Source organism: Dermacentor silvarum, chromosome 8 (assembly GCF_013339745.2).
Source record: "Dermacentor silvarum isolate Dsil-2018 chromosome 8, BIME_Dsil_1.4, whole genome shotgun sequence".
Classification (NCBI taxonomy): domain Eukaryota; kingdom Metazoa; phylum Arthropoda; class Arachnida; order Ixodida; family Ixodidae; genus Dermacentor; species Dermacentor silvarum.
In genome coordinates, this window is record NC_051161.1 from 138,502,279 (window position 1) to 138,527,171 (window position 24,893).

The window sequence follows — 24,893 nt, forward strand, 5'->3', positions numbered from 1 at the left end:
CATTGAATTTTCACTCATTGTCTTCATTTACCAGCTTTTTTCCGCGTTCTTAGACTCAAAGCGCCGTGATAACCGAACGCAACGGCGTGTTTTATGCTAGTACTTTGACAGTTACGTTGTTTCTCTACCTGTAATCCTGCGGGTTTCCAACGGGATTCTGCTGTTCTTTTCACAGTGCTTCAGCATAGGCCGCAAGCTGTGTCGTTGGCAATGTTAAATTGATCTGAATGAGTCATTACAAATGGCTGCTTGTGTACAGCAGTCCCAATATGCTCGCTTTGATGTCAGTTCTCTGAAAGCTTCTCCAGTGCGACAGATAATTTCACATTCCATAAATATTCGATGTCGTTACGTGCTCAAACCGTATTGAGATGTAGTCAGGAGTCAGCATACTAATAAATAGCACGATACTTCAATACTGCCGGGCAATTCTTTAAGGAGACGTGCAATACTTTATTATGTACCCATACATCTCGGCGCACTGAACCATAGGACGCTGTGAGGAACGTGTCGGTAAGCCACGAACAAGCAGATAGGAGGAACTGACGTTCACCTGGTCCATCTTCAATCCTTATTCCTGGTGTCCATCTAACATCCCGTTCATATCCAGTCAGTCGAAACACCTGCATTTGGTGATAAGAGGTCTTATTTTCTTACGTCTGCACGCTTGGTTTCAAAGGCACACGACTTGAGATAAAAAAATCCACCGACGAATACGAAACTCCCTAATGCGAAATTTCAGCGCAGCTCGATACGTGTTTTCATTTCGCTATATAATAATGCATCGCACCGATCCCCACACTGACTTGCAGAGCCGCGACTCGTGGTGCTATACTATATAGACCGCTCACACAATTGCCGCTTCCCTGCAACTACAGCTTATGTATTAGCAACCTTTACCGGGAAACACTTGCGGCGAATGCTATGCGACAAAGGCGAGCTTTCTGGTTACTTTTTTCCTCTCCCCCGCTCGGCCGGTGCCACCGCTGCCGCGGATGCGTAGACGGTGCGCTCCTGCGATTTCATCTTTCGCTGTGCTCGTTCGCTCAGTTACGCCAAGGGACAACGCCGACGATCGCCGCAGAAACGGGCGCGCAAGAGCTGCGCTCATAAAACAGAGCACCGAAGCAAATTTTCTTCTAACAATACCGATATTTACACGTTCAAAGAGCAGTGCTGCCACTGATAAAAAAAAGCATGCGTTGCTGGTCGTCTGGAACCAAAGCATGCATTATTCATTTATTGAGGTGCTCAACTTACCGCCTTTGTCACTAGTAGTCACCTTCGCCGTCCGGACACAAGTCTCTGCTGTGCTCTGGCACTATGACGCCACACGTGTCCACAAAATGGTCGATGCAGTTTTGTGGCACTGCGTCCTTCAGCTCTCTATGTGTCCACAGTGTGCATTCTGAATTTTAAAAAGCACGTATATTAGGTCATTTTTGAGACACAGCAACGTTAGAATAGTGACTGAGGTGCAGTATTTATCGTTCATTCGGACTTGACATCTTAAGCGGAAGCTGTAGATCGGGCCCAACTCTGATGCGCCTGTTGAAATTCGCGTCAAACGCAAGAAATGCTTTCCTGAGCATGACTGAGGTGCCGTATTTATCGTTCATTCGGACTTGACATCTTAAGCGGAAGCTGTAGATCGGGCCCAACTCTGATGCGCCTGTTGAAATTCACGTCAAACGCAAGAAATGCTTTCCTGAGCATGACTAAGGTGCCGTATTTATCGTTCATTCGGACTTGACATCTTAAGCGGAAGCTGTAGATCGGGCCCAACTCTGATGCGCCTGTTGAAATTCACGTCAAACGCAAGAAATGCTTTCCTGAGCATGACTGAGGTGCAGTATTTATCGTTCATTCGGACTTGACATCTTAAGCGGAAGCTGTAGATCGGGCCCAACTCTGATGCGCCTGTTGAAATTCGCGTCAAACGCAAGAAACGCTTTCCTGAGCATGCTTTCTCGTTCTTTTTTTTTCCAGTTGCCTCAACTGTTTTATGCGAATATTGACGAATATTGCCTTGGGTAAATTTATTAAATTTGTTGCTAATTGAGAGAATAAAATGCTACAGGGATTCTGAGCATTGTCTATTAATGCGTAAGCATTCTTAAACTCCGCAGTTGATTCGGATTTCCCTACTTGCTTTTCACAACTTATGCACGTCTACCCATCACTTCTCCGGTGCCAAATAATGCTTACGCATTACTAGACAATTCTCAGAATTTCATGTCTATCCCGCTTAGGCCACATCATAATGGTGCAAACACAATTCTATTGCATAGAATGCCGGGATTACAATCGTCATTTATTTCTGTATTCTGTAGAATTTTACTTTTGTAAATTTTTCCATTACCTATATTTCCATTTTTTTGTTACGACCTGAGCGCAGTGACATCACCAATTTATATGGCTACCAATCATCTACTATTTCACTATTATGACATCTACCAATCAGCTATTCTATCATTTTGTATACTGTGCAATCCTAAAGCAGCCTTTTTTGCAGGCAATTCAGTAATACGGGAAAAGAAGTTTTCAAGGTGGCATAACGATAACGGTTCTCTCTTTTTCGCCTGTGGACAGGCGAAATAGTAAACTATCATCATCAGCCTTAGTTCGAGCCTCGTCGTCTGCTTTCACAGCTGGCCAGCTGGCTGCATTGCCGCTAATCATTCCAGCGCAGAATTTCACTTCTATTCTGTCATCGTAATGGGGAGTCATTGCTTAAGGGGTTATGAGCCATTCATTGTCTTACGTAACTAACAGATTTACCTTTGAAGCAATTTAATTTGGAAGAATCGCAAGCGACAATTGGCGGGCGAATGCGGCGAACTTCGCCGCCGAGCAAGCTCGAGACATCGAACGCAAGCGACAACGGCGGACTGCGGGCAAACTGTCCGTGATGTCGTTCTCACCGTCGCAGCCGAACGTGTGTGACCTCATAATTGAGAAATACTTTAATTAACTCTCAGAATTAACCCAGAGATAAGCACCGGGGCCGCTCGTTTCAGCTTTGCTGGGTAATTTCTTTTATTGCGATATCAATTACATGGACGCTACAGGCGCATTGTTGCCGTCGGCGTCGCCGTGATGCTCCGCCGTGATGTTCTAGGTGATAGCACCGCTAGCGCGCGCCGTATGCTTTATGTGCGACTGAAAGCACGCGAGGGGAGCCAACAAACGCGGCTCAATCTGCCCCTGCGAGGGAGGAAAGCGGAGAGGAAACAAGCCGTCTTCAGTCACGTGATATGCTGTGGGGGGATACAGAGAGGGAGGGGAAAGCTTCCCTCCCACTCTCGCGCGCGATAGGGAGGGAAGCCGGGAGGCAGTGCGGAGGGCGGGGCGCTGGCTTCTACTCCGCCAGCAACAGCGTAGTTTGCGCGGCCGTACGCGGCCGCGCGCGCTGTATCTTGAAAGCCAGCTGCAGATGGCTCATATATTTGGTCGTGCTTTGTTGTCGCCGCTCAGTTTGCGCTAAAGTGAAGGTCACTTTGCCCGCTGCTGCTGCCGTTACATAGTTTACTATTGTATACTTATTAAGCTGTTAAGGGAAGCAAAGATACAATACTAGGAGGCCGAAATAACTCAAGCTGAGAAATGCAAAAGCAGAAATGCAATATAATTACCGCATTTTTGAATAAAAGAGGTACTGAGACGACTATTAAATGGTCTCTTTAGGAACCTTTAAAATCGTCCTAATGGCACAGGACACACCTTCAAGCACTTTTTTTCATTCAGTAACACGAACCTTACCGTAACCATCCTTCACTCACTTCAACACTCTCCGCAGTCATTCTGTCTTTTCCCTAGTGATCCTAGAAAGGGTTCCAGCACAATGGCACATGTCTTGTTAAGACCTGTGAACTACCGAAGCTCAGCCTGGGTAAGTCTAGCTAAGCATGGTTGGGACTACTTTTTTCAAACAAAACTCGCAGCGCCATTGGCATTATTGCGAGGGGCATAATACAGAGAAAAACAAATCAACAGAGTTTTGGCTCACAACCTCAGCCGGTAACAAATTCCACTCCGATATGGTCCTCGGAAAGAAGGAAAACTTAAACAGGTTAGTGCTGGGGGCATATTCCCGAACTTTTAACACATGGTCTCTTCGGGTGGATAAGTAATGTGGAGTATAAGTAATGAGGCCTTGATTCCAGTTTGATTGTGATATATAGTGTAAAAAGCTTGAGACGAAGATTCTTGCGGCGTTCGCTTAGAGGAGACCATCCTAGATTTCTTTTTAATTCCGTTGCACTATCAAACCGATTGTACCGCCCCAGGACATACCTTGCAGCGCTAGACTGAATGCGTTCCAACGCTTTTATTCGTACGGAATGGGACGGATCCCACACAGGGCAGGCGTACTCAAGTAATGGCCTTACGTAGGCTTTGTATGCAGCCTCTTTGACGTGACTTCCCACGTGCTTGAGATTCCTTCGAAGGAAACCAAGTGAAGCTCCGGCCTTGCGCACAATGCAGTCAATATGCTTGGACCATGATCCATCCTCAGATAAAGTCACTCCGAGATACTTATACGAAGATTCCTGGCGAACAACTTGATTATCTAGATAGTAGCGATACCGCAGTTTATTAACTTTTTTTGTGAAGCTGACATGCACGCATTTATTAATGTTCAAATTCATTCTGTTTAAACTGCACCACATTGTGATACGATGTAGATCTTCCTGCAGCTGTATGCAATCCGCCCCACTTTCCACATTACAGTACAGTGCACAATCATTAATAGAAATATCATTAATAAAAATAAGGAAGAGCAGAGGTCCGAGTACGGAACCTTAACCTTAGTCAGTCATGGGTAATCAATCGATAGTGAATCAATAGCTAAGCCGGAAAATTTCAGAAAATGCCGGGGCTGACTTGGTAGTACTTAGCCTATACGTGCCCTTGCGATAGCGAATAGATGGCCAATCAATAGCCAATCGATAATCGACAAATAATCAATACATTCCGGAAAGCTTGCGGATGACTTCGTAGTGCTTAGCCAACTCAAATACGTGACCAATAGCTTGCGATAGTCAATAGCCAAGCAATAGCTAATCAATAATCGAGCAATGATTATTAAATTTCGGAAAATGCTGGGGTAGACTTGGGTAGTTCTTAGCCTAGCCCAAAAGCCAGGACTAGCTAGGTGCCCATCAGCTCTTCTGTCTCTTTAGCATTGCGCCTCCAGTGCACGTTACAATTTTTTTTCTTCTAAGGGCTCGCTTTTTAACAGCGGAGCTGTTTAAGCCGACCGTCATTCCGTGGATCGCGTAAAAAAAAAAACTCGCTGAACGATGACGTCACTGCGCGTTGCCTAGCAACCACCTCGCGGAGGGGCGCGTGCTTCGCCTCCTCTCCGTGCCGTGCACATGTTGTCTTGACATGGGACGTTAAGTATAGGGAAGGAGAGCATGCACGTGGCGCGCGCTATGCTCGGGAGAGAGAAAGAGAAAATGAGAGCTAGAGAGAGAGAGAAAAGAAATTGTAGCAGCACCAACGAGGCAACGCGCAGAGCTGCTGCCGACGCCGTTCGCGTTTTTTCTTTTCGCCGCGTTCGCCCGGAACACGCGCGGTGTCCGTGACTGCAGCAGGCGCCTCTGGCGGCGGCTCGGCAGGTTTCGACCAGCCACACCTCGCCAAGTGTGGAGGCGCAGCTTGGCTGTGACGTCGCCGGGGAGATAAAGCTCGGAGCAGCCGTGATGGTGGCAGAACTTTCGTTGACTCTGTCGCGAGTACAGGTAGAGTTGACATGGGACGACCAAAGAAGATCCGGTCAGACAGACAGACAGACAGACAGACAGACAGACAGACAGACAGACAGACAGACGACAGACAGAAGACAGACAGACAGACAGACAGACAGACAGACAGACAGACAGACAGACAGACAGACGACAGACAGACAGACAGACAGACAGACAGACAGACAGACAGACAGACAGACAGACAGACAGACAGACAGACAGACAGACAGACAGACAGACAGACAGACAGACAGACAGGACAGACAGACAGACAGACAGACAGACAGACAGACAGACAGACAGACAGACAGACAGACAGACAGCAGACAGACAGACAGACAGACAGACAGACAGACAGACAGACAGACAGACAGACAGACAGACAGACAGACAGACAGACAGACAGACAGACAGACAGACAGACAGACAGACAGACAGACAGACAGACAGACAGACAGACAGACAGACAGGACAGACAGACAGACAGACAGACAGACAGACAGACAGACGACAGACAGACAGACAGACAGACAGACAGACAGACAGACAGGACGACGACGACGGACGGACGGACGGACGGACGGACGGACGGACGGACGGACGGACGGACGGACGGACGGACGGACGGACGGACGGACGGACGGACGGACGGACGGACGGACGGACGGACGGACGGACGGACGGACGGACGGACGGACGGACGGACGGACGGACGGACGGACGGACGGACGGACGGACGGACGGACGGACGGACGGACGGACGGACGGACGGACGGACGGACGGACGGACGGACGGACGGACGGACGGACGGACGGACGGACGGACGGACGGACGGACGGACGGACGGACGGACGGACGGACGGACGGACGGACGGACGGACGGACGGACGGACGGACGGACGGACGGACGGACGGACGGACGGACGGACGGACGGACGGACGGACGGACGGACGGACGGACGGACGGACGGACGGACGGACGGACGGACGGACGGACGGACGGACGGACGGACGGATGGACATGGACGGACGGACGGACGGACCACAACGGGTGAAGTAGGCAGCCGCTGTGGAGCCTGTGCAGATTTCTATTCACCGTATCCTTTCTGGTGTTTTACGTGCCAAAACCAGTTCTGATTATAAGACACGCCGTAGTGGAGACCTCCGGATTAATTTAGACCACCTGGGGTTATTTAACGTGCACTACAACGAAAGCACACAGGCGTCTTTGCATTTCGCCTCCATTGAAATGCGGCCGCCGCAGCCGGGATTCAATCCCGCGATTATTCATCATCTTGCCCCAATGGCCTCTACACTAGCACACACGTACAAATATCACATCGTGTAATGGCTTACGGTGTCCATGATACTCCACATCAATTACGAAGCAATTATCGTAGTCTACGTAGTACGGAATGACTTCCTTGGGCGTTGGATCTGAAAAATGTAGATGGAACAATGGCACATTTTATTTGCAGTGACGACTTCTAAATGCAGTGATTCATAACTAAAAATATTTTGCGTGGTTGTTATAATTCACAATTAACGTCGGCTCTTTTAAGTGGATGTAAAGGAATCTGAACGGTATACCGAAAGCCGGGAAATAGTGAGCAGATATCAGTCAGCCGCGCTGCCACTCGCGAGCGACTCTGAATACTTCGCACCGATCAAGAGTTTCTACCATGGACACAACGGTCATTTTTTGTCTCTCGCTCATAGGAAGTTGTGTTACAATCGTCGGTACAACGCAATCGTATGGTTTCCATGAATGCATGTCCAGCAAGCGTGGGTCTCAAGTCTAGTGGTTATGAGGCTCGCCTTAGGACCGTGGGTACCCGGGTTCGAATCCCGCATCACCAGGAAAGTAAAAAAAAAAACAAGTTAAAGCTAAGAGAGAACTAAGTTAAAGCTAATGAAAAGCCAAGTGCGTAGGGAAGGCCAACCAGATTCGCTGTTTCTTCAGACTTCGCACCACTGGTGTGGAGCAGCCCCATTTTTTTTAGCCTAAGAACATTTGCTGCATCCAAGATGACAGAAAACAGAAGAAAGTCAATGCTACTTGCCGCCTGGTATGGTGAACTCCAGCTGCGAGGGAGGCTTCGCTATATAGATGGAAAAGGGAACCACTATTCTGTAATGATAACAGGAAGCGTCATGACTAATTTAGCTAACTATAGGCCAGGATACATGCTGTGCATGGACAAAACTTTGAGGCAGTTCTGTCAAATATACACAAAAAGGTGTAAGGTGATTCAACCTCCAGTTGCAATTGATTAAACACAATTAAGGGCTTGCTGAGCGAGACGGGGGGGGGGGGGGGGGGGCATAGGTGCACCATCACTGCACACAGCACTCAACCGCGTCAACTCTCGGCGATAGGCGTAGGAAGAGCATCGAACTCTCAAATGTTTTTACTGCATTCCCTTTGGTATAGTTCTACAATTTTACATCGCATTACTTTCCGGAACAGCCTACATTTTGGCGCAGTGACATGCTGATCAATTTTAAAATATTACCTGGATTTGATACGCCAAAAGTACGATGCGCTTATGAGGCACGCTGTTAGGGGCAGGGCAACCATCAATGGCGTAATGGTTGCCGCATCGGGCATCTGTGCTAGGTATTCTCTATCAGCCTCGGCCTCCTGCTCCCTCAGCTCCACGTCTTGGCGCCTCCAGCATTGAGCTGCAGCTTGCGCCACACATGCAGCAGCACATTGTTTCTGCGTGTGGACGAACAGAGTGGTCTTGGCGCATACGACCCGCTTTGCCTCAGTGCGACTAGCGTTTCGCTGGAACTCCTCAGCCGGTGTTCTAACAACACGCGGAGACATGTTTGCGGGAGGGCGCGACGCAGTGCTTCACTGCAGAAAGTCCGCACCGAGAGGTACTATTCTACCTACGCTAACATGGTGACTACGTCTGGGGAAAACGATGTCACAAGCCGGCAGGGTATGCATAGTCTATGCTAGAATTCATTCCAGCAAGCAAAGCTGTCTAACCTGAGGTCGCAGAATACAGCTTTTTCTGTGCGCAATACTCTGCGAGTGGAACACCAACATGCCTAAACAAATTTCGGCACCTGCCGTTCAAACTTTGACAAAAATGGAAACGCTACGTTTATGTAAGTAATGTTGGTTAGAATGGGTATTTTTTATGTTTAATTATTCACGACGGTGAGACAACGCGGGGGGGGGGGGGGGTTAAATAATTGATATTGCAATGAAACGAGCCAAGTGGCTGAACGAGTTGGCTTACACCTAGTAAAATTTTAAGGATGTTCTATTCCGTCTGCAGCTAATGGTATGCGCCTGTGGCCAAATGGTTAGCGTACCGGGCTGCTGTGCTAGAGGTGCTCTGTGGTGTTACTGCTTGGTGTCATTGTTTGTTTCGCTTCTTAAGATATGAATTTTGAAAATGGGGCATCGTGGTTTACTTTCTATTCGGGCATATACAGGGTGTTTCAGCGAACACTTTCAAAAATTCTCAAAGGTTGCCTGTAGCAGATAGCACAATTCTAGTTCATGAACTGGTCTACTCGAAGAGGCGGACATTACTTGCTCAAGAAATTCAAATGCATAATCAAATAACTTAACAACAATAATTAGGTTTTTACCTAATTACCTGATGGCCCATATTGCAATTCACAAATTGGCTATGGTGTTGGGCTGCTGAGCACGAGGACGCGGGATCGAATCCTGGCCACGGCGGCCGCATTTTGATGGGGGTGAAATGCTAAAAGACCCGTGTAATTAGAGTTAGGTACGCGTTAAAGAACCCCGGGTGGTCCAAATTTCCGGAATCTCCCACTGTGGCGTGCCTCATAATCAGATCGTGGTTTTGGCACGTAAAACTCGTAATTAAGTTTTTTTTTCAATTTACAAATTGTAGCTGTGGAGTTCGCAAGGCGGATCAACTTGGAACGAATTCTCGGGATGACACCAGTTATGAGATATCAATTCCAGAACTTTGCGGAGATATGCATTGGCGTTCCAGTTAGTTTCTTAACAAAACGTCGCCTAATGCATTGAAGCACAAAATTAACTGGAACGCCAATGCATTTCTCCGCAAAGTTCGGGAATTAATACCTCGAAACTGGTCTCATCCTGAGAATTATATCCATGTGGATCCGCGTTGCGAACTCCACGGCTACAATTTGTAAATTGCAATGTGAGCAATCAGGTAATTAGTTAAAAACTTAATTACTGAATGTTTGTTGATTAGTCGATTATGCATTTCAATTATTTGTGCAAGTAATGTCCGCCTCTTCGAGTAGGCCACCTCATTACCTAGAATTGGGCTATCTGCCACAGGCAACCTGAAATAAATTTTGAAACTGTTCGCTGAAACATCCTGGAGATATTATGTATATATATATATATATATATATATATATATATATATATATATATACAGGAACATCAGAAGCACAACTTCGCGGTTATCTTAGGTTTATTATTTACCCAACAGTTTCGACTTTTCGACTATTATTTACCCAACAGACCGACCTTTCGGTCCACCGACCGAAACTGTTGGGTAAATAATAAACCTAAGATAACCGCGAAGTTGTGCTTTTGATTTTCCTAAATACGCTTGGCCCTTTGAAAAATCCAGTTACATATATATATATATATATATATATATATATATATATATATATATATATATATATTGCGCGCGCGCGCGCGTGTGTGTGTGTGTGTGTGAACGAGAAGAAAGGAAACCGAGAGGCCCTCGAACACGCGCAATATTGCCGCGCGACTGGCCAATCGATGCACTTTGCGTGTATTCGCACGCTTCTTTCACGCTCGGAAAAACACTTTTGTGTAGCACGCATTGAGCAACAAAAAGTTGTATCGGGAGTTTTTCCTGTTTCATTGCAATTTTCTCATGGACACTCTCTAATTATATTATTTGAGAAGAAGCTGAAGAAATAATTAGACTAATTATGTAATTAGGCGGAATGCAAAGAAAAGTTCGAGTATCTCCAAGCGCCGGCCAACTACATTGCAATGGTTCTGCCCAGCTACGTGGGATTTGCATGTTTTTTCATCTTCGTGCGTGATAGTTAGGACACTCTGTATGTATATACGTATATCCGGAACATCAAGGTGAGCAGTGATATCCAGTAGCACATATCTGTGCACTCTTGCACGCTGTCCTATCTGCCGGATTGGCTCATGAAAGAGGCTAGAAACATACCAGATACGGAAAAATGGTGGTAACCCCCTAAGTACGACTTTGTCTTTAAAATTATTGTTTGAAAGCCCATATGCTGCTGAGTAGACCACGAACAACCTAGTGTTGTAGGTCTCATGATTAGTTTACTGCATCCGGCGTTACTTAAGGTGCGTACTAAGCAGCTACGATGGTGCACAAGTCAATACCGAACGGCTATCGACTTCATATCTTAGCAAATGCTCTGCGTCTGCTGTGTCGCCCCGTCCTATATACCGTAATTTGAAATTAAGAGCGCGTTTCGCTTCGCCACTGAAGGTAGTCAAGGTAACTTTATCTGTCAAGGACGGCTGCTCACGGGACATACCTACTGTTTTTGCGGAGTCAGCGTAGGTTTCTTTTGTCGATTTACTATATCGCTAAAAATTGTCAACATCGTTAAGACGTACGTTGTGTATAGTTGGAAAATTCATTTTGAGTGAATGTTGAGTTGATTGTTCGTCTCCCTGCTTTATGTCTTATAAACACCTGCAGCTTTGTGTGTAAATATTGTCATCGTAGTTTCCTTACGACAGTGATCAAAAAAGTTTTATGTAAGCTTAAGAGAGCAATAGCTAGTCAGTTGTGACGCAGCCAGAAAGATGGTTTTATGTTAGTTATATCGCTATGTATAAATACGCCGCCAGTGCATTTAGAATTTTTACCATACCTCGTACAAGAAAAAACTATTCGCACAAGATTTCTACACCAGTGCGCAACTCAAGTACGGCTGTTCCTTTCTGGCTCACGTTTTCAGTTTAGAAGGTAAGCGTTCCGACATGACAACTAACAGTTCAATCTATTGCAACAGCTCAGACGCACGGCCGTGTTCTCTTTTATACATCAGTGCGTATGGCTCAAGGTTAACTGGCAGCGGGATATATCAAAACTATGAGCTGTCAATTTCTATCATCACATCAGGCATGAACATTAGTACGACGGTGTCATGTGGACTATCACATTCGTTCTTTATTGTTAAATATCCAATTGCGTCAGCATGAAACGGGAGTTTATTTATTGTGCGTTGAATCATGGCTAGCAGGAAGACGACGTCACAGCAAACGCAGAGCGAAATCTCGGTATCAATATATTTTTCTACATTTTATGAATGGATTGAACCGAGTACACAGGCATACTCCCAACTTTTAATACACTTTTACAGACTTTCACTTTTCCTTGAATATATCCAATTAGTGAGGACAGTGAAATTAGAAAGAGAGCGTATACTAGCCAATACAAAATAGAACATATATTGAAGTTCCGCAACGCCCATACGGCCGCCTTCATCACAAAACTATACACATAGCAACAGCGATAATTGATGCACTTGACTACAGGTTCACGGTAGCAAAAAAGAAAAAAAGAGAGGTGTTAACATACAATACACGACGACGATGTTATCGAGCATACATCAAATGGCTAAAGGTGATATTCGCGTAGGACAAATTACCGATCATCTCGCGGATTTCAGTGGTTAATTTACATAATGCGAGAAAAAAAACTAAAAGATTCGCATGCGTAGGGTTTATATAAGGATCACATGATATACAGGGTGTTTCACTTTGCTAGGGTGAAACTTTAAAAATATGCAAATGCTACGTAGCTGGACAGAACAAGGAAATATTGGTTGCCGTCACTTGGAGATACTTAGATTATTTTCTGCATTCCGTCTATGTGCATTATTAGTCTAAATTGATGAATGAACTTCTCAATTATTATATTTAGATGAAAAGTGTCAAAGAGAAAATTGGAGAGCGGCATGAGTAACTCCCGATACAGCTTTCTGCTGCTCAATACGTGCTACAAAAAAGTGTGTTTGTGAGCGTGAAAGATGCCCTCGAGCAGCCAGTCGCGGCAACTTTCCGTGTATTCGCGGGTTTCTTTCACGCTCTGAAAAACACTTTTCTGTAGCACGTATTAAGCAACAGAAAGTTGTATCGGGAGTTTTTTTAGGTTGCTCTAAAGTTTTCTACTTTGACACTTTTCATATAATTTTAATATTTGAGAAGTTGAATAAATTAAAATACTAATTATCTAATTAGGCGAAATGCAAAAAATAATTTGAGTATCTCCAAGCGATAGCAAGCATTTCCTTGGGTCGGTCCAGCTACGTGACATTTGCATATCCTTAATATATGGCCCAAGCTAAGTGAAACACCCTGTACAGATCAGAATCAGAAACAGTTTTTATTTTCCTCAAGGAAAAATGGACCCCAGACAAAAAGCTGCTCATTGAGCAGCTTGACGAGGCCTGGGGCCCTACAGGCAGCGGCAACAGTGGCGAATAAGCAGTGTTTGTCGTACACCCGTACGAGAAAAAGCAATGTGAGAAAAGCAATAAACCAATAAAAGCAAACAGTAATATGAAAACAAAAGCAACACAATAAAAAAGAGAGAAAAAAAGAAAGAAACCATTCGCACCAAGCTGCGAAAAAAAAACACGGTATATATGTGTATGTATTTACACATGCGTAAAAAAAGTTACATATATATGCATTATTACAAACTATATTCTACACTGGCAAGTTATATTCACACGTACACGCGCAGTAGAAGTGGCGCGCATATGCCTATATATACGCACATATAAATATATATACACCTACATACACAGATATATACACACGCACATGGCATATATACACACCACTCAAGTGCACACATGTATACCTTCAGGTTAGATATTTTATGAAGAATGAAGCGCTACAAAAGCGGAGAGCAAGAAAAAAGCGCTTATATCCCTGTGAGGAGCGTTTGCCCTCCGGTTGACATCAAAGATACCGATGGCGTTGGTGACATTTGTCCACACAATCTGATTTATCCTTTAAATAATCGCACCATATTTACAGCGCTTTTTCTTGTTGCAAGCTCTATTATTAGGAGCTACCAGAAGCGCTTCACGTTCATGAGCCGGTCTGGTTTGCTCGCTTAAGAAGTATGGCCTCTTTAGTTCATAAACTGTAGGATAAACGTCAGTTGTACGCAAGTGAAACGAATATTCCACCGGTTCACTGCAAATTCTAGCGTGGAGCGCAACATTAGGACAGGCGACAATAGTCAGAGAGTGTACCTTATACAGGAGGCAGCACTTGCCACGTTAACTGCCATGGCGAATTGCTCAGAGACTTGACAGAGAGGATGTTTCTTATCATGCAGTTAACCATTTAGTAAAACACTGCGAAAGCTCCCCTTTCTACGAAGGCGTTTCCAAATTGCGAACTATAAAAATCATTTTTCAGATAGTTTAATGTATAACAACTTATTGAGCACCTCAATTGCCTAATTTTACTACCCTAGGTATTCATCTCACAATGGTGCAAATTATTACTCCACATAGTATGACACTGTGGGATGCGTGGAAGTTCTCACGAAAACATTTTGATTGAAGGAAGCGTCGAACGAAAGGGGCAGTAAAATATCAGACTGCACAGTAGCATTTGCTGAGACATGCTGGCATCGTGTAGCTAACTCGCCGCGGTAGTTCAATCGCTATCGCGTGGTGCTGGTGAACTGGACGTCGCGCTTGCGATCCTGACTACGGCTGCCGCCTTGTGGTGGGAGCGGAAAGCAAAAATGCTTGTGTACAATTCATTGAGTGCACGCTTAAGATCTCCGCTATGTAGTCGAAATAAATACGGAGCCTCCCACCATGGCGTGCCTCATATCATTGCTATGATACGTAAACGTCAGTTGTACGCAAGTGAAACGAATATTCCACCGTTCTAGAACAAATTCTAGCGTAATTACGTAAAACCGCAGAATTTAACTCATTTGGAAGTGTTTATTTGCACCTTGAAGCAAAAGCAAGACAATACCAGGGTGCCATAAAGGGAATTTTTGTTGTGCTTCAATTTTCTTCCACAGATTTCTCCAGTCCTAGTTCCCTACTGAATAGCAAGTATTGTGAACTATTTTCCGATGTCTTTTGGGGAATAGACCAACACACTCAATATACGTGCTCTGTGTTACTACGAACTTCAGACAGTCACATCCTGCAAAGCTGTACCATCTTACAGAAAGTATACCACTGACGGCTGCCAGAACCGTTTAATCATGCAAAAATGCACCATGTCTTCGCAATGTCATTAACAGACAATCATTCTTAATAATTTAATTTTCACCTAGGCCACTTGCCTTATGACGAATAGAAATATTTTTTCTCTGATAGTTTGCATTCAGAAAAGAAGGATACAGGAGAGAAAAAAGACAAAAATAGGAAGAATTCTTACCCTGCTGACGGTAATATCCAGATGTAGGTGGCGGTATTTTTCACAGGGTCATACTTTATTCTTTCGGAGTAAAGGCATTCGAATATCGTGTCATTGTCTGCGTCCGATATGGCCACAACGTTCGTAAACGTTGCGAATATCTGCAAAAGTAAAGATGTTGCTTTAATATATTGCTGATATGGTCAGCCTAAGAAGAGCATTGAAAATAATACTGCTTCAGAGCACAAGCTGTCATTTCTGCGCATTAATTGGGCAAAAAATGTGATCATGGGTATTTTATAAACAACGAACTTTATTTAGGGGTGGTTAGCAGCAAACACTTTACGCCGGTGCTCTTCTTTTATTACATAAAATAGACAACAATGCATTCTGGAAATGCTGTTCATCAACATTTAGAGAGATGTGTATGGTCTATATATGGAAACCTCTTACGCAACAGCCACACATGACTGGTCATTTCCGGTGTGGTCACCTGGTGGTTATAGTAATTGATATTGCTACACGCGTGTTGTATTTGGTCGTTTGAGCGAGGCGCGCGGGCGCCATCACTCGAGCGTAGAGGAGGAAATACGAACTGGGCTCGCGCTGTGAATCCAACCGGTCAGCGCTACAAGCACTGCTGTAAATGTAATCTGTAAACAGTTTCTTGCTTGACTGACTCGTCCTTGGCGTAACAATATCATAATCATGAAGGCTGGCCGACAGGGCCCACCTTTCGTAAAACAAATTTTCAGATTAAATGCCTCATACGACAATATGGGTAAGATGCAAGACACATCTATATCCTTTTCGTAGGCCTACCATAATGTAACAAGGCCATATGGAATAAGAGAAGTAGGATATCAAGCTACCAGTTAATATCAACTACTAGTAATGAAATAGCGTGTTTTACTTACACTTGCACAAAACTGCTAACTGACTGCATCGATATTATTATTGTCTCCAGATATAGTCAAGGGCGGTTGGACATTTGTTTTTTTATTAATATACATCTTCATATGAATGCTACTCGCGAAATGTAAAATAATAAAGGCTCAATTATTTTGACATTGAATTTTGGGCTACTTTTTTGCCAATAATTTGTCGCACACACGTACAACTGAATTTTTGGAATAGCTAAATATGTGGGCCATTCAGTTTGAAAATTGTACGTACGCAGCCGCAAGTAACTACAGGAGTACGAACAAAAATTCGTGTGTATCTACAACAGCGAATGCCGCAAGTAGGTAGACTTCATGCTGCAGGCGCGCAAGATGTACTGGATATGCCAGCTAACTTAATGGAAACCTTTAAAAATATACAACAGTACCCGAGGAAGACCACACCAAATTCATATTGTTGGATATTTTATATAGTAAGTAACAGTATTTTTGGGATGCAATCTAATTGCATAATTAACCAAAGCGAATAACTAACTACGCAAGTATTGACTTAGGGCAAAGCTTTCCAAAGAAAATTTCTAGAACGTTCAAGGCAACGGCTAATTCAGCAGCTTATATATTCCCCCTTTTTACGTAATAATTTTTTCTGAGTCCTAAAAAAATCATGCGACATATGAAAAAAAAAGTCACAGCATATCCACGGGGTGAATGATGATGAGTGAGCGAAGCTCCGGAGGGAATCATCGGATCTCCCGCTTAAGGGGACGCTAGCACAAACGCGTTAGAAACGTGCAGTACTCTCTAGTAAGGGGGAGCGGCCACAGCGTCTTACGCAGCCATTTACACATGCCGGAACGTGCACCGCGTTTGCCGACGCCATCACATGACTGCTGAGAGAGTGTACCCCCCGTATTCATAAGCGCTCCTCGACTTGAACTTGACTTGCCACCGCCTTGGGCAGCGCGTTCGAAACGCGTTGAAGGTAAGGCGGAGAGGCCACAGCGTCTTACACCAGCTTCTTACACGGGCCGTAACGCGCTAGCCCAAACGCGTTAGAAACACGCTAGAAACGCGGCCTTTCGTTAATGTTGGGTATTTATTGCCATCGTGGTGCGTGTGTCTATGTGCGCTTCGTGGCGTAGTGGGCTAACGCCGCGCGCTCGGAAGCGAGGGGTCCCTGGTTCGATTCCGCGCTACGGACACAATTTCGGAATTTTTTTTCTCATTTTTCTCAGACTGGTTACACACTACTACTACTACGACGGGGACGGAACGGGTGCCGCTATAAGAAGCTTCGCTCCTAAAAAAAAAAAAAAAACGCACGGGACATTGCCGCTAGTGTGCTGTGATTGCAGTGTTCTCAAACGGGCCGCGTACTATTAGACAGCGCATTGAAACTGGTGTGCTGCGGTGTAAAAAGTGACAAGGCAGCGATAGGTGCATTGGCTGCGCGATTTACGTCAGTGATCTATTTGCCTGTCGGACGTTAATGAAAGGGATGAGACCCTGCAGGCTACCCGCTAACTAAAGGCACTGTTCGTTCATACGCGGCACATTTCAGAGCACTGCCATCACGGCGTACAAGCGGGCTTGGCACGTGAATTTTTTGTGTAATATCTTGCGGGCTGTCTTTGGGGTACAGCAAAAATAATCACGCAGCATGTAGGATGTGAGAAGCTGAAATTATGGTTTATTATAACTCTTCCAAATTCTCTCGTAGATGCGTGACCAATATAGGCTATTCGTGTAAATTCATTAATTAATAATGTTTACGTATGTAATTAGGCGAAATACAAAATCCGCTCGAGTTGCCCTTGACAAAGCCACCAACCTACATTTTATCATGTCCTCCTAGAGTGCATTGCCATATTTCAAAACATTTGCCAAAGTTATCTGAAACACTCTGTATGGCAATGTTGAAAAGCTTGATGATCTCTGTGAAAAGTTGAATTATGCAGTTCCGTCGAAATATCGTATGTTACCGAACAAAGAAGACTAACATTTCACGACTAAGGCAATCGGAGAAATCACGTTTGTTCACTTGCTCATCCTACCTTCTTCGGGTCTACGTCTCCGCGGGGAAGGTTGAGAGGTCCGCCTGGGGGACCAAGTTTGCCAACGACCCCAGTAGTCGTCTGCAAAGCAACCAGGAGGAATATTGCGTAAGCTAGCATTTCAATCCCTCGAAGCAGTCCACTGCCAGGAGTGACTGCAGACTTGCACTTTTAAACGTTTTCGCATTCGCTCCAGCCCCAGCTGCAAATTATAAATCAATAACGCTGTTGTTTCTGCTGGTATCCCATCTGAGGGACTTGAAAGCTGTTCACGCGCCGCAACCTGATTAATTGAAAAACTCTATAGTTCCAAAACGAATACGCTGTGTTGATCCAGAACGGGCATCTCATAGCGACCGCTTCAATCAAAGCACAGCGTCTTTTTGTTAGCAGTTGTGCATCTGTGCGCTAAATTGATATGATACTGTCATTTCAACAAAAAATAAACGTTTATTTGTTCGACTTTGCCTGACCTCGTAACTGTTCACTGAGTCTCTGAGGTATCGATGACCTACAAATGACGGTGAAAAAGCGTCAGTGGTTTACACATAATATTCTTTCTTTTTATAATTTGCAAAGTGATGCTGTATTTTCAGGGGGCGAGTCCTGTATTGTTCTTTATTGTAGTTCAGCAAGTTGGTTGTATTATCTCTAGAGCTCGTTCTATTGCAGGGTGTGTGAAAAATTTCAGAAAGTTTTGCGCTTCAACATCAAGATCACCTGGACCCCAGGACCCGTACTCTGAAAAAGCTGCGTCCCTTGAATTGCCCGTAAGGGCAAATTACAATCAATATTGATGTTGGACATGTAAAAATGAAAGGGACCAGCGAATGGCAACGGGAACATATGAACAATTTTTTTCTCAATTCGGCCAGTAATTTCAGTGCCGTCTCCAAATAACTATGGAAGAACGCAGACATTAAATCAAAATGCCTTTTAATTGACATCAGCAGAATTTTTACTGACTCCACTGGCTGTGAATTCGGTTACTGGGGCAGCAGCAGGTTCTCACAGCATGAACAGCCACCTTCTCAAGAACATCTCTACAATGCACACAACCTCGTCCGCTGGCTGATTGCGAGTATTGGCCAGGGGGTCTGTGGTGCCCTCACAACCCCGAATTCAGCGCAAATGCCACAAGATAAGGCAGCATCTAACGCGTCTACATTGCAACTGCACATTGCCGCAGGGGACATGAATTCAATACCGTGTTGGCGGCAGTAGTGCTAAAATATGTATTTTTAAAGCGATAGCTTGCTGTAGCAACTGCGGCCATTTGCGACTACTGACCGATCGCGCAGTAAACAGTGGCGGATACCCAGTGACCCCAACCATCTACTATACTGCATCTCAGAAATTCCCTTCAGCACTGTGGAGGCTACCGGGTGTTCAGCCAGGAGGAAGGGTGACTAGCCCTTGGTCATGTGCCGTAAATTCTCGCATATAACCCACACCAAAATTGGAGAAGATTGCTTAAATAGCGGGGGTGCGGGTGATCTGCGAAGATTCGAGAAGGAAGGGGGTGGGGGTCGGCTTCACGGCAACGCGCGGCCTACCGTGTAGAGTCCGCATTGTCCGCATGCCTATCGACATCGACGTGTGTTAAGCCAATACGAGGCCAACACAGGTTATAGCCAGATCCACATCCATAGTCTGGTTAGATGCTTTTCGCACGCTTTTCGCATGAGTCAGGTGCCGTTTCTCGTAGGCCCAGTTTGACCAGTTGGCCAGCCTTGTTTAGGCATCACGAGTGTGTCTCGGCGGCAGTCTTTTACATTGAAGCAGAAACTGAAGATCGTAGCCGCTGCTGAAGAAATCGGCAACAGAGCTGCTGTGAGATGGTTCCGAAGACGATTACGTCTTTGAGAGCGGCGATAAAGCCTCGGATGGCAGCAGTGAATCTGACGACAACACTGACAACGTTGCGGCAGTCGTGTTGAAATAAATTTGTTTTGAAAACGAAATGATGACTGCGCGTAGTTGTAACTTCCTAGTCCTCATTTTTTTCGGATACGCGTGCGGGTTATACGCGAGGTTATTTTTTTCTTATTTTTTCGTGCAGTTCAAGGTTAGGGGTGCGGGTTATATGCAAGGGCGAGTTATACGCGCGAAAATACGATATTCTTCCTAGCTGCGTCGTCTGCTCAGCGTCTCTATGACATCTGGTGGCCGTGCTGTCGATACGCGCTCATTGCAGTTATTGTGGCTGGCATATTAACCTAAAAATACTAGAAAACAATCAAACAAGAAGCTACGTCGGAAATTTGAGTAAGTGTGGTAACGTTAAGGGTACTAATTATGTAGCAACGGTACAAATTAGACATTTTCTGCAAAACAAAAACGCTGTGCATGCTCAGTGTGAGCTATTGTGCTGCCGAAGATCGCTAGGCGTTCATTGCGGATAACCTAATTCTTGTGCGCTTCACCTTGTGCATTCCAAAGAATCTGTGCAGGTATTAAGCGAGTTTAAGAAGAAATCACGTTCAACATATTTATTTCATCCGGATTCACGTTGTAAATTTTCACGTGTGTCTTGAAAGCATCGCCGCGCATTTTAGGACACGTACCTTCATTCATAACTATCCCTGGAACCCAAAGTCTTCTTCGTTCATGCTAGCATCCTCATCGGAGCTTGTGTCCTCCCCGAGGCTGACAACGACTGGTTGCTGGTTGTCGATAAATTTGTCAAGAATGTGGTCCATTTCCACCATCTTGTCCTCTTCGTCGATGACGTGCGTAACATAATTTTTCCACCTCTGTGCACTCACTTGTGAGATGACGTATGCAATAAGCTTTTTAAGTTCTTTCAGTATGTAGACAAGGTTTGTGGAAGCCACAAACCACTTAATATCACTCCAAACCAGTCCTATTGGGTTTAGCTGGCAGTGATATGATGGCAGTCTTAAAACGAGATGTCCAGCAGTGGCAGCAATGCAGTCAATATGGTATTTGTTGCTGTCAACTTTCACTGTATCGATTACCTGCATCAAGTCTGCTTTCACCATCTCTTCATTCCAAGGAATGCCTTTTTGGGAAAGCCATGCTTGCATTTCTGTTTTCAGGCTGCTCATGCGCAGCATGTTTTTTTTGTCTCACCGAGTGGTAGGGTGCATTGTCGAGGACACTTCTCGTAGTGGTCAGCGTCCATCTCCTCGTGGTGGTCTTTTGCGCTTGTTTTTGCTTGAAATACTTCTCCTACCCCTTGAACAAAATTGTTCTCGTTTCCGCAGTTCGTCACAATGAGTCGGGTTTCATTACCGCTGGGATTCGGCAGGCCATCAGGCAGTCCGCACCTCTTGGCTTGCTCTGCCGTTTTCACACTCTCGTCGACCCAAACCCGATTCGTCGTGTGTCCGACGTTAACCCATGTATCATCCGTGTAGAAAATGGGCCTAACTTGGCGACGCAGTTCTGTTATTTGACGCAAGTACTTCCGGCGCCACTGAATGACGAGTGTAGCTTTAATATGGAGCTCACTACGGTACTGTTTCTTTTTAAATCAGAAGCCTATCTTCCTGAGCATATGATGCATTGTCGATGATTACAGTGAAGGCAGCGTTTCACCTGCCTTAAAGTGGTCGTTAAGCTTCTTCACTTTAGGTATTTCATTTCTCTTGAAATAGACATGGACCAATCTTCGCAGGACACCCGAATCGAACTCGCCGACTTTCTTTCTCCTTTCCCTACCTTTGCCGCCACGGGATAACTTCTTCGGGGATGTCACTTTGCCTTTTCTGCGAAGTTCAGTGACCCACTTGTAAAGGGAGCGTTCGCTGACATTTGTCAGGAGTGCGGTTGTCTTTATAACTGTGTTAACACTGGCACATTTACCGGCTTCTCTGCGAACCGCACCAAGCACATTTAGACCCACCAATTTCACCTACTTCGAAAAATGAGATATCTTTGAGACGTAACGCCCAGGTGACTCACTAGACGCAATTTGTGGTGTACACACACGACGGACAACACAGCGGACACCGATTCTGCCGTCCGTATGGGCGCGAAGAGCATCCAGATGACGGACGAAGAAAGCACATTCGAGTAGATGACAACGCCGGAGTCGAATACATGGCGGTACCGCCCGAAGCGATTGCCTTCCGCCTCGAACCTATGAAGTCATCGTCGTGTGCTGTGTGGCCCGTAAGTTGCAAACTGACGCTTGTATTTGCTTCAGATTTGTGTACTGACGCTTCAACCGCAATGGTTTCGAAACTATATTGCGCTATTTCCAAAAACCATTACCAAATTCTAGGCGCATTAGGCTCAGCAAGCGTGGCAAAACAAATACCCGATCTCGCAAGTACCGACATAAAGTACCTGATGCTTTGTCCTCAGCGAGGTATGAAACAAACCGGTGGCTTATTTCACCATTTACTTATTGCTGTTGACGCAGTGCACTAGCAAGCGCAAGTTCGGGTCGAAGCGGGCGGTCCGTTTTGCTTGGGTGCTGCCATGTGGATTTGTAACCACAGTTGCTGGCTTTTACAGATACAACGAATAAAAGCGTACGACGAACACGTGAAGTGGAATAAACGTATTGTCTATTTTCGTGAGGTGACACGTGCCAAAAAAAGCGCGGATGACTCAACCCTGCCAAGTACAAGGCCGTTACATATGCAACTATGTTTCGCTGCGGCTCGATGACATGCGGCTCGATTACACCCCGTAGCTTTGGTAGCGCTGAATGGTAGTGGTGACATGGAGTATAGGTTTGGTGACTGCATATGTGCTGGCTGCTCTCTTGCCAAGCAGACAACGTGGGCCACGGGGTAACGTGTCAATGGGTGCGTTCCCGAACAGTCAACTTGGGCACGGCGTGCGCCAAATTTGTATGCGCCCGTTGTTGAACAACCATCCAGAATGAATGTGCCAAGGTGACGCAACGGATATGTATCCTTAAATATACTAAAAAGATAGCGCCCCTTCGCTAATAGAAGCATCCGTGTCTAGCACGCTTCACGGATAGCCATCGCAACGAACATGCAGCAAGGTTACTAGGAGCAGGAGGGGTTGCTACGGAGTTTTAGTTTGCGTACAATTAATACAACACGATATAATGTGTCGTGGTATCATTCGGCATTGTCAATGGCAGTGAATTCGCACTTCATGTGTCTACTGATTCGCCCATAAGGTATCGTGATTCATAGGTGGCATGTGCATAGACGGACAGTTATGTAAGAAGGCTGCCGCTGATCTTAACAACCTTTTTCCATAGTTACCGCCACAATTTGTTTCTTTGGCACATTATACGGTGGAGCTGAGGGTGAGGAGAAAGCTCAACGATGATCGCTTTTTCAGCGTCACGTGAATAAGGGAGGGATGGATAGATCAATGCCGCTACTCCACTTTTTATGTTCTGCAGCAGTAAAGTGAAAAACCATAGGGCGCGTCGAAAGTTTCAACGTAAAAATATGCAAATGTGCTAATCCCAAGACCTGAGACTACGGAATGAGTACGAGACATAGTCTTTGTTGGTCAATCAGGCATAAAGAATTTCATAATAAAACAATGAGAGCTGCTTAATTTTCTCTCACACATCTATATGTATCCTGCGTGTGTTTTGTTCATGCCTTGATGTTCTTCAAATTTCTTCGAAGTGATTTTTAATAAATATTCTAATAAGAGTACCTAAATGCGAGAAACTGTATTAAAAAATTGGGGTCATAATGGCTACATATACTGACCCTAATATTTAGATATTTCACTGAGCAGCCAGAAATGTCTTGAGAACGGGCATTATAGGTGAAAAAAATATTGCAAGACTAATGTAATGTAGCTCGCCATGTACGTCTCACCTGATAACTCTAATTGGGACTTAGTTCTTCCGTTTGTCACCTACGCCTACAACACCACGACTCAGGCTACTACCGGATTCTCACCCTTTTACCTTCTTTACGGTCGTCATCCTTCGCACACAATCGACACCGTTCTGCCCTACAGGCCGGACCCATCCGAATGCCTGCCGATCTCGGAAGTCGCCAGACACGCCGAAGAATGTCGCAAGCTGGCCCGCCGTTTCACCTCGGACGACCAGAACCGTCAAACAGCCGTTCGTGAGGCCCAGAACTCGAGTCCCACTTTTCTCCCGGGCGCCCTTGTCTGGTTTAGTGCCACACCGCACGCCTGGGCTCGCTTCAAAACTTCTTCCGACGTACGACGGCCCATACCGCGTTCTCGAGAGAACTTCACCCGTTAATTACCTGGTTGAGCCGCTCACGCCGCCGTCTGACATGCGACGTCGTAACCGCGAAGTCGTTCATGTTCAGCGTCTCAAACCATGTCATTCTACCGCCCTTCCAGAAAACTAATACCCCTGTCACACGGCACGTGTAATGACATTCGCAGCGAATGAGATTACGTGTTAATGCCATTTTTGTTGCTTCTACACGGGCAAAGTGAATGACATTCACTGCTAATGGCATTCGCCCGTTGAATGAGTTTCCCGAACTCATTCACGCGCGACTTGTGTACTCTCGACGACAGGGGCTTGGCAAAAAATTACAAAATAGATAAGTTAAAACGAAATGTAATATATTTTCAGATGAACATCCAATGTTTACCATTGTATTGTTAACAATATAGTGAAAAGATGTAAACAACAAGCACGAATTGTAGGGTTTCGTTATCATAGCAGCCTGCCGATAAACATTGCCATCAATTGCGAATGCCATTTTGTTTACCCGTGTAGAACGGGAACCCAAGACGGCAATGACATTCGGTATGAATGTCATTTACTACAAATGGCATTACATGTGC

The 24,893-nt window shown here is 45.3% G+C and overlaps 1 long non-coding RNA gene across 1 annotated transcript; it reads right to left on the reverse strand.

Moving 5' to 3' along the window:
* Positions 1-527: 527 nt before the first annotated feature.
* On the reverse strand, positions 528-7,196 carry LOC125947391 (uncharacterized). The gene is made up of 3 exons (XR_007468258.1): positions 7,114-7,196; positions 1,261-1,408; positions 528-623 (listed from the first exon to the last, which is right to left on the reverse strand). It is a non-coding gene; the product is annotated as an uncharacterized LOC125947391 (long non-coding RNA).
* Between the last annotated feature and the right edge of the window lie 17,697 nt (positions 7,197-24,893).